Source organism: Corapipo altera, unplaced genomic scaffold, assembly GCF_003945725.1.
Source record: "Corapipo altera isolate COAL_440 unplaced genomic scaffold, ASM394572v1 310, whole genome shotgun sequence".
Taxonomy (NCBI): Eukaryota; Metazoa; Chordata; class Aves; order Passeriformes; family Pipridae; genus Corapipo; species Corapipo altera.
The window spans coordinates 153044-160523 of record NW_020885096.1 but is presented as its reverse complement, the minus strand read 5'-3'; the positions used below and the strand labels follow the sequence as shown (position 1 = coordinate 160523).

The window sequence follows — 7480 nt, the reverse complement described above, 5'->3', positions numbered from 1 at the left end:
CTGGGGTCAGCATGGCCACTGCAGGTCCATACAGCTGGGGTCAGCATGGCCACTGCAGGTCCATACAGTTGGGGTCAGCACGGCCACTGCAGGTCCATACAGCTGGGGTCAGCATGGCCAGGCTCAGCACACCCAGGTCAGCACGGCTGGGGGGTAAGCACGGATGCTGCCCCAGCAGTTCCTCACTGCTGCTCTGTGGCCACCTCGGCCAGTTCACCAGGGAGAGGTTCTACAGCCTGGGACCTCGGTGGAGGTGGGATCTGCACCACAGCCATGCAGGAGCAGCAAGGTAGTTCCCTGGGCCGCAGGACAGTGCCCACTGCACTGCTGGTGCCACCCCGTCCCTTTTCACAGTCTTTCCTCCCTCACAACCTTTTTCCCACCCTTCTGAAAAAACTGCACTAATAGTCAAGATTTGCAATTTGGGGAGGGAGCATCAACTGAAACAGGGGCCCTCTGCTCCCATATACCTGATGTTAGGAAGGAGAGACAGCTGGAGACTGGGCCCAAAGGAGCAGTGGATAGCATGTCCCATAATGGAGCCTGAAGGGTTGGCATTTCTGGCAGCAGAGAGGCCCCTTCTCCACCCTCAATTTCTAGAATGAGTACAGTGCCCTAAGAGTGAAGGGGAATGCAGTCCAGTTACTAATCACAGAATAGAATTACAGAATCATTTAGGTTGGAAAAGACCTTCAAGATCACCAAGTCCAACATAAGCCCAGCACTGCCAAAGCCACCACAAAATCATGTCCCCAAGCACCATGTCTACATGTCTTTTAAAACCCTACATGAACAGTGATCCTACCACTTCCCTGAGCAGGTGGTGCCAGGGTTTCACAACCCTTTTGGTAAAGAAATATTTCCTGACAACTTGAGGCTGTTTCCTCTTGTCCTGTCCCTTGTTCCCTGGGAGCAGAGCCCGACCCCCCCCGGCTCCCCCCTCCTGTCAGGGGGTTGCAGAGCCAGAAGGTCCCCCCTGAGCCTCCTTTTCTCCAGGCTGAGCCCCCCCAGCTCCCTCAGCCACTCCCAGTGCTCCAGCCCCTTCCCAGCTCCGTTCCCTTCCCTGCACACGCTCCAGTCCCTCAATGTCCTTCTTGTGGGGGGTGCAGAACTGCCCCCAGGATTTGAGGAGGTGCCTCAGCAGTGCCAACACAGGGAAAGGCACTGCCCTGGGTCTGTGCCCTCACTGAGATTCGTACAGCCCAGGTGCCATTGGCCTTCCTGCCCACCTGGGCACACCTGGCTCATGTCCAGCCGCTGTCACCAGCACCACTGGGCAGTTTTATAGCCACTCTGCCCCAGCCAACCCCTGGAGGGGGTTGTGTTGACCCAAGGACAGCACCCAGGCACTTGGTACTGCTGAACCTCAAACCATTACTGAAGCCAAAAGCTACTTCCTAAACAAACTGAAACTACTTCCCACCATTTCTTTTTCCAACAGGAGCATGAGTACGTGGCAGGCAGGCAAAAGAGGTTAAGTTGTCCTGGATAAAGAAGCTCTCTGCACGTACAGCTTTTTTCCACAGCATTTCTGCCATACTCTGCTGCTGTCTGTTTTTTGTTTCCTAATCTGTATTTGATGTCAAAACAACCCCCAAGCCCACTTCCAGAATGCTGGTCATTCACCAGAGCTCCTTACCCCTACCTCTATCACTTATCCTTTTCTGTATTTTCCTACCTTTTTCAAGGCTCTGCTTCCTAGCCCAGCACTGCTCCTCTGCCTTCTGACCCCTCCTTAAGCTGAGTGCTCCAACAAGCACTCAGGTGACATTTCCATACTGATGCAAAAGTGTGTAGCTGCCAGCTCTGACTGAAAGCAGAGGTGCACAGGAACAACAGGCTGTGCAGCAGGCACAGATCAAAGAGAGTCCAGATGTGATGCGTGGAACAGGCCTCCACAGAGCAGTTCAAGGAGGGAAAGAAGAGGAAAGATGAGTCCTATGTGACTGTGCAATCTGAAGAGCCAGAAGCCACGAGCATTTTTGAGAACATTGAAGTACAACATGCTGACAGGCCCACTCGTATTTATATGACCTAACAAAGAATTCTAATCCTAATAAAACAGGGGTACAACAGAGAATAGAACAAGAATGTAACAGACTCATGAGGTACCATTTGTCTCTACAGAAGACACGCTGACTCCTCACCTGCACTGGCATGCTAACACACCAAGCCTTGGGACAAGAGACAGGACTTCATTAATTACAACTTCATGTGCAATTTACATCGCTAATGATATTAACAGATGAGAATGGCTGCAGCCTTGACAGAAGCATTCACTCAGAAAATAAAATCTGAGCTTTAAAGAGCCTGACAGAAGACATTACAGAATATGGTATCCGTCAGTAGTTCTCTCCCACTTTTATCACACTGCAGCTGGTGCTGGTCACATCTCTAAAAGCAGAATTACTAACCATACAGATATGGAAAGACCAGGTACAAAAAAATCCTCTTAGGAAGAGGAACTGAAGCAGAATGCTTGTTTACATTGCAGAGGAGGGGGGAAACATACAGAATTAAGACTATCACTGAGAAGAAAGGAGCACATGATCTTGTAGCAGAAGAACTGGAGGACCACGAACAAAACCAGAGGACAGTAAGTTCAAAATCAACAAAAGCTTTTTGATGCAAAATAGTCAGCCTGGGGCACTAACTGCCATAGGACTTGCCAAGAGACACTGAAGATGTAAAAAGCAGTTACTAGGTGTCGTAGTTTGAGACCCCCAAAAATCCAATTTCCAAGTCCAAGCCGCCCTCCGACAATTTGTTTCAGTGTGAGAGGGTTTTCCAGACATAACAGAAGACTCAGTATGGGGGGAATTATATTACAATTATTACTTAAATGAATACTATAACACATTATATACACAATCCTAACTATCTCTCCTATGGTAAAGCAATATTTATATTAGACCATGTCCCTCCTCTCCCTCCAATAAAAGTTCAGAAGGGAAGAAGGAAAGATCCTTTCCACTTTCAGGGCAGCAGTGTCTCTCCTCTTCAATGCAGCAGTCGTAGCTGGAGTTGTTGTAGCTGGAAAATTTCTCTCTCCATTACAATACAAGGGGTCTTCTCTCACCCCTCTCAGCCCTTCGGCTCCAACCGAAGGTCTCTCTCCCGTGGGCTGCAAAGCAGGGACAAAACTTGCTTCACCACAGTCATATCACGAAGTACAGGGCATCCCGTGAAGGTCTCTTCCTCAGGAGATTCAAGTTCCTTTTGAGTCAGCACATTTAGGGCAGCTCTCAGTTCAGTCTTTGCCCCAAGTGTCCTACCAGAGCTCCTTTGTTCTGTCTCGAACTGCCAGGGTGGCAGCAGCAGTGGGGGCAAGGTCACCTCCTCTGCATTCCATCCGGCCCGTTCTGATCCAGCTTCAGAATGTGTCTGAGCTTCTTAGCTCCTCTCTCCGGTGCTGCTGCATTTCAGGACTCCCTTCAAATGGAAGTCCACTCCCTCTCTTTAAGAGGGGTCTCCAAGGGGTTTTGGGAAAGTAATTCAGTCTTACCCCAAGAACAGTCTCTGCTGAGTTTTCTCTGCTCTGTTGCCAGCTCTCTCTCTCCTTGCAGGTACATCTCTGCATCTCCCAGCCTGGCTATGTGCCATCTCACTGCTTGCTATCTCTTTTGGCTCTCAGCCACAGTTCTCTATTTGGTGCTGTCTCTGCTGCCGCTTTTCCGTCTTCTGCTGCCCACTCACAGCAAGAAAATTTCCTCCAGCTCTTAGCTACAGTACTTGGCCCAGTTTAACACTGTTCCAAGCTCCTGCAGCCCCCAGCCAGGGGGTTGGGGGCTTTGGCCCCCAGCAGGGCTCGCTGGCCCCTACCTCCTCGTGGCTCAGACTGTGGCTGCCTCTCTTCCAGCTACGTCATCCTCCTTCTTTTCCAGTCTGGTGTGATATGTTTTAATTTTGCAGAGGCGCTGACTGGGTCAACACCAAGAAACACTACCCCCCTGGAGTTAACCCCTTTCCAACTCCAGGGGAAAACCCTTTTTAACTCAGGACACTAGGTAAGGAGTATCCAAGTTTCTGACCTTGTGCGCCACTCAGCAAAATCTGTACATGTCAAACGTCCACAAGACACACACCACCAGTTACTTCAGAGGATGCTGGAGACTAAAAGTACCAGACAGTCCACAGCACAGTTATGACAGCAGATGTCTCTCATGTCCCACCACATTGCCTTGAGTCCCAGTTGGTCTGTGTACACCCCTGGATCCCAGGGAAACCCAGGGATGCTGTTTTTGGCAGTCCACACTGGTTCGCTTCCTTTCTAAGGTAGATCTGGACTACTAAGCACAAAATTGGCACAAGGATTATTTACAAACCATAAATGGATACCCTTGGACTAGAAACTTTCATTCATACGAGAATATCCAGAGTTGTAATGCTCAGTATTAAGAGGACAATGACCAATTTTGTGAAGAAAAAGCCCATGGAACGAAAGCCAGGCTCTACTGGGAACTAACAGGATGCTTCTGAAGGGCAGCTTACTAATCAATAATGAATCCCTCATTAATCATGAGGGATTTGAAAGACCATTCTAGAGAGATGACTGGGTATTGTTAGACTGTTTTTTTCTGATTACAAATAAGCTATGATATATCAATAATGTCCCCTATTTTCTAGCCCAAGTTAAACAGTAAATGTATTTACAGGAAGGGTTAGTAACTAGTCAGACAACACTCAGCAGTGTCATTCAGCACATGAAAATGAATACAAAGTCCTTTCTAATGAACTGGAGTGCAGGGCAGAACTGTTGGATCAAGCCACCTTACTAAGATGGACCCATCCAAAGTGTGTTTAAAGGCAACGAACGACCCGAGAACAAAGAATGAAAAACATCTCTCTAAGTGGGAGATCATGTCTTGAAAAGTGGAAAACGTGAAAGGGAAGTGGAGATCAGAGTGGGAAAACAACTCATACTGTGCCACTCTGTGCCACACAGTGGCAGAGACAGCCAAAGGAACCTTTGGATTTATGAAGAGCAGAAAGCAAGGACAGTAGGATGAGTTTCTCTGTATACTTCAATCACTAGAGAAATCCATGTTGGAACACTGAATAAAGTAATGCCAAGTACAGTCCAGAAGTCTGAAAAATGCCGTCCATGAAAGATTTAAGTAATGCAAAATGTTTAATGATCTAAACATAAAGCTGAGATATGAATGCAGTGATAGCATTTAAAGACATTCAATATAAGTACAGTCACAAAATCCCGAATGATAAAAAGCTATAAAATGAGACAGAAAAAGAAAGACAGAACAAGAGACAGTGGACAAGAGATGACATGAACAAACTCTGCTCATCTTGAACCCAACACCATCCAAAAGTGCAAACACAAGTGAAAAAAATCACAAGAGCAGTTCCTGGTTACCAGATTATTGTTCTCACTGTCTTTACTTCCAGTTTTTTTCACCGAACATCTGCAGTCACCCCTTTTTTGTCTGGTCTCTCCTCCTGCCAAGCAGCTCTGTTTTCAATCATTTGGAACCTCAATGAGGAGAATTGCCAAACTGCCTTTCAAAAAGGCATACCCTTCCTCAGGGACAGCTGGGAGCTGCTAACAGGTACCCACTGCCATTAAGGACGTGCCAAAGTGAATGGTCCTATAATCCTCCCTGGACGTAGAATCCAGAACAGAAAAGGACAGAATTGTGACAAAAAAGATAATCACAGAAAACTGGAACAACTCCTTCCAATGAGGATAACTTATCATTTAACCAGCATATCTAGGAATACGGGGGATTTTCTAACACTGTTTATTCCATAGATGACTGCAAAAACTTAAAATGTATGTGCAAGAAAAAAATTATTCTATGTTTTGCCTCATTTTCCTATTCCTGTTCCACACCTCCAATACGAGTTAGAGGTGGGAAATTTTGGTCTGACTCAGCGCACACAGTCCTTAAATTAGCCTGAGTTCCCACTGGCAGGCTGGGGCTGGTACCTCTGTGCCAGGCTTGCCCTGGCTCACCCAGAACCACGCAGGCAGAGGCAGCAGCACTGGGCACTGTGCATACTCTGCAGCCAGCTGTGCAGTACTGTGGGGAAAGGGCCACATCAGGTGACAGTAACAAGCCTAATGTGTCTTAAAATAGAAAAATAAAATAGTTATAACCCAAGCTACTTATTTGCAAAGCAAAATAGAATGCATTCTTCTACCAGACAATTTCCACAACCAGCAGGGTGACCTGTGCAGGCTGTGAAATGTGAGAAGTCACCAATCCAGCTGTGAAAAAACATAGTCCCTTACAGGCATGCCATGTACCGGCTGGGAAAACAGACAGATGGATACAGGTGCGTATTCACCGGTGGAAGCAACATGAAGAATGGAACTAATGGTAGACGATAAATATCTGAGCGGCAGATTTGAGCACCTTGTCATGGAGATGACCAGATGACCATCCAACAACAGCAGATACTGGAGAAGTCTACCACCTGGGAAGAGCTAATTTAAACCTGCTCTGAGAAGCGTGGGAACCCCACAAAACAATTAGCACCTGACAAGAACTGATCACATTTACTTGTGGCAAATGGAGTAATGAATTACCACAAAGAATTCCTGCTACTACTCCTCCTCTTAGCAACTGCATCCCCCAACCTCACGTGCTCTGAGCCAGTCTACTTTGCCAGATCGGCATCTTCCTGCCAGAACTACCACAAACTATCACAGAAGTAGTTGGCTATTCAAAACACCAGTTTAGGTCCTTTAGGCAAGCTGACAGTTCAGGATTTATTCACAGCATAACATTTCTCATAAGCCCAAAGGCAAAAATTTTCCAGCCCTGATACAAAGCACAGACACATCCTTCCCAACTACAACAGGTCACTTTTCAAAGAGCTAAAACCTACCTGTACCAGACAAGACAGCTGAACACCTGGAGTCACATCTGTATAGACGAAGAAGAAGCAAGAAACTTATCCTGTGGATGGGGCAGGAGACCAGATATTATGTCATGCTGAATTAGTAGGAGATGTTCTCAATGACCTGAAGCAGCATCAGCTCTAAGGCAAGCAGGATGAGGATGTATTTGGATCCAACTCTGAAAAAAAGAAAGCACATTCTGGGTGAGAGGGAAATAATATACAGTATAAATAACATTTCCTAGAACAGCATCAATTCATGGGACACTTCAAAAGCAGCACAACTTGGGGGGGAAAAGGGGGAAAAAGCAAGAAAGGGGAGATGCAACTGACATAGTGGTTCAGGGCTTCTCTGCAGACCCTGCACACGGGGGCACGTCCAGGCTGCCAGGACAGCCATTCTTCCAAATGGCCAATCCATGTGGGCTGTTCAACTTCCCCATGAGAGCCAGCCTGAAATTGAGAAGATTGGAAAGAGCATGCAGAAAGTCACCACTTGCCTACAACTTGTGAACATATTGAGAAGACTGATGAGATCAACAGGGTGGGTAGGATTGGAAGGGATCCCTGGAATTTGCCTGGCCTAACCAGGAAGCAAGGGTATTTTCTCACAAAGATG

General features: G+C 47.1%; 1 protein-coding gene across 1 annotated transcript in view; it reads right to left on the bottom strand.

Moving 5' to 3' along the window:
* SMARCD3 (SWI/SNF related, matrix associated, actin dependent regulator of chromatin, subfamily d, member 3) overlaps positions 1-7039 on the bottom strand; it is a 67160-nt gene extending 60121 nt beyond the window's left edge. The window contains exon 1 of the mRNA XM_027669658.1: positions 6850-7039. The gene's annotated coding sequence lies outside the window, so the exon portion shown is untranslated. The remainder of the gene's footprint in view (positions 1-6849) is intronic.
* Between the last annotated feature and the right edge of the window lie 441 nt (positions 7040-7480).